Consider the following 3,252-nt stretch of genomic DNA (forward strand, 5'->3'; position numbering starts at 1 on the left):
CTGTGTGACCCTGGGCAAGTACCTTAACCCTGTTTGTCTCAGTTTCCTCATCTGTAAAATGAACTAGAGAAAGAAATGGCAAACCACTCCAGTACCCAAGTATCCAAGAAGAACTCAAATGGGGTCACAAAGAGTCAGACATGAGTGAACAACATTTACTAGACCACTACCATCCAGGATATTTATAATATCTAGGATGGGGCTTCAGTCAAGATAGCTCTTCTCTTTTGAAAGGAATATAAACATAATCAAAGAAACTTTACCAGGTAGCCAACGAGTAGGCTTCGTTCTTATGAGAGAAGACAACCATTTCCTTAGGGATAAAGAAGGAATTTCTTGATCATTAGTGAGCTCATGGAGAGTTTGAATACTCGTCCTTCTAATCCAGGGCTCTTAACCTTGTGCGTGTGTGTGTGTGTGTATGTGTGTGTGTGTGTGTGTGACAACTTTGGCTCTGGTGAAGTCTATGGAGCAATTTTGAATGCATGAAATGAAATACATATGATTATAAAATATATCAATTATAGTGAAAAAATATATACTTTTTTTCAGTCAAAGTTTATGGACTCCTTGGAAGTCTATCTACTAATCACTTGAGAGTCGATGGATCACAGGTTAAGAACCCCTGTTCTTGAGAAAGAAGGTAGAGTAGCTGGGTAGTAGAATCCTGGAAGGAAGAGTAAAGGAAGAGTTCCTGGCAGCCCCAGTCTCTTGAGGAAGATAACGGTTATGAATACAGTTTCGGAAAGTAGAGGAGTACTAAGGGACTCAGCCAAAATACAAAGCATCAAAAGACCTAGACCTTACCCTTTGTTTCTATTGTGATCCTTTTGGACAGTATAGATCCAATGGAAAGGGGATTGCCTTTCTAGCAACCTTCAGTTCAATATGTAATCTAAGAATTTAGTATAATATTATGAGGTTAGAGGCTTATATACATCATGAGTGAGAATGGGTCTCACCAGAATATTGGGAAGTTGCATCTTTAGTAATTGTAAGGTAATTTCCCTTGTGAAGGATACCAATACTTAGAAGGCATTTTGAGTCGAATACCCTGGAGGGATGGTGGGACTCATTGGAGAGCCAAGAGAATTATATTGACTGTTTATGGGCTACTATGAGTTGCTATGTGTTTTCCGACATTTTGGTGATCCTGTACTTGATGTCTTGTTACACTGAGTGTTTGTATGGGAATTCTTTTATCCATGTCTTTGGAAAGATAAACCTGAGTTAGATTTAAGCTATATTTCCTAAAAGAAAATCTGGGTGGGGGCAAGATGAACCAAAAAGATATGATTTTAAGAGTATTGCCCTCCAAGACTTAGCCATGTAAACCCAAACCTTGGTGTTCTGGGTCACAGATTATACTTATATTCATCATTACTAATTTGTATTTGATAGAAGCTATCACAGAAGCAAGATATGATTATAGGAAAATGCAACAATTTAGGCACCTTTTGGAAATCTCATTCTGATCAAAGCAGAATAGATGATCAATTCTCAATTTGCTAGCAAGCAAGTTTCCAGATCATTGGAAAAATCCTGAGGAGGAATGCTATACTGGATTTATTTCTGGCTGTCAAGGATGAATTGCTTGGTTATATGGAAGCTACAGAAACCTTGGGAGAAAAGGATCATGTTATTTTGGAGTCCATAATAGGAAAGGAAGGCAAGGGTAGTCAGAATAAAACCTAACCTTGGACATTAGGAAAGAACTTTAGGAAAGCAGATTTCAATAAGTTCAAAGAAAAGAAATACATGACCTTGAAAAGGGATAGGAATCCCTTAAAGAGGGATAGGAAACCCTTAATAAAGGATGCTCTGAATATACAATTACAAATATCCCTAATGAGCAAGAAATTGGGGTGGTATCTAAAGACTCAATGTAGTCACGCAAAGAGCCCTGTGATGAGTTTGGATTTTGTTAGGATATGCACAAAAGATGGAAGGAGGGTGTGTAACTAAGAATAAATTGAAAATGGTGGCAAGAGCTTACATCGTGTCAACAAAGTTGAAGGCCAGAATGAGGATAGGCAAAAAGGAGAAAAGGGGCTTTTAAAGCTATGTTTAAAGCCAAAGGAATGAGAATATCAACAAGGGAGGAATAGAGCTATTGTATGAAGCAGATGGGGTAATAATACTCCTATATTTCATATTTTTCGAGCACTTCTTAGCTTTCAGAGCACTCTTTTAAGTTAATTTTCATTGCAACAAACAAATTATTTTCTGTCTCTTCTATCCCTCCCCTCCTAAACAAAGAGAAAAACATAACCCTGGTAACAAATATGCAGTCAAAACAAATTCCCACATGGGCTGTGTGTGTCTATGTATGTGTGTGTATATATATATATATATATATATATACACATATATACATATATATACATATATACATATATATATATATATATAATGTTATATCTATATATGTATATGTATTTACACACAATGATTTATTTAGATATTCCTTAAGGACTTGGGACAGGAAACTGTACAATGATACAAATGATACAAATATGATACAATGATACAAAAATAATACAAGCTTTTCCCTCTTTCCTTTCCTCCACTTTAACCCTTTAAAATGCTAATAATGAGAATAATTCTTTCAATATCGTCCAATATAATTACTATTCTGATACTTATTGTAGGTAAAAATAGAATTGAAGTGTTTTTCTTTTAAGGGAGGTTATATGGTAGTATGTGAAATATGTAGCAGAATGAACCAAAAAGATTAGAGTTTCAGAGCTTGAAGGGACCTTACTAGGATCCAATTTGACTCCCTTATTTCATTCACACACACACACACATGCACATATACATACGTATATGTATATACACATGTATATGTACACACATATATACATATATCTGTATATACACATAAACACACTTCTATCTATCTATCTATCTATCTACATGAAATTCATCACCTTTCTGCTCTCAGGAGTTGTATTGCATGTTTCATCCCTGGTCCTCTGGAAACACGATTGTTGTTTATTGTGTTGGTCAGAATCCTTGTCTCTCAAAGTTGTTTTATCTTTATAATGTTGTTATTGGATAAATTGATCTCCAGTGTCTTCTCACTTCATTCTTCATCAGTTTATACAAGTCTTCCCAGGTTTCTCTGAAACCATCCCATTTGTCATTTCTTATAGTACAATGCGTTCACATAACGTAATTTGATGGGGTACTTAGTTTTTCACTCTTTGCCACTTCAAAAAGAGCTGCTATAAATATGTCTTTACCAAT

Source organism: Trichosurus vulpecula, chromosome 7 (assembly GCF_011100635.1).
Source record: "Trichosurus vulpecula isolate mTriVul1 chromosome 7, mTriVul1.pri, whole genome shotgun sequence".
Lineage (NCBI taxonomy): Eukaryota > Metazoa > Chordata > Mammalia > Diprotodontia > Phalangeridae > Trichosurus > Trichosurus vulpecula.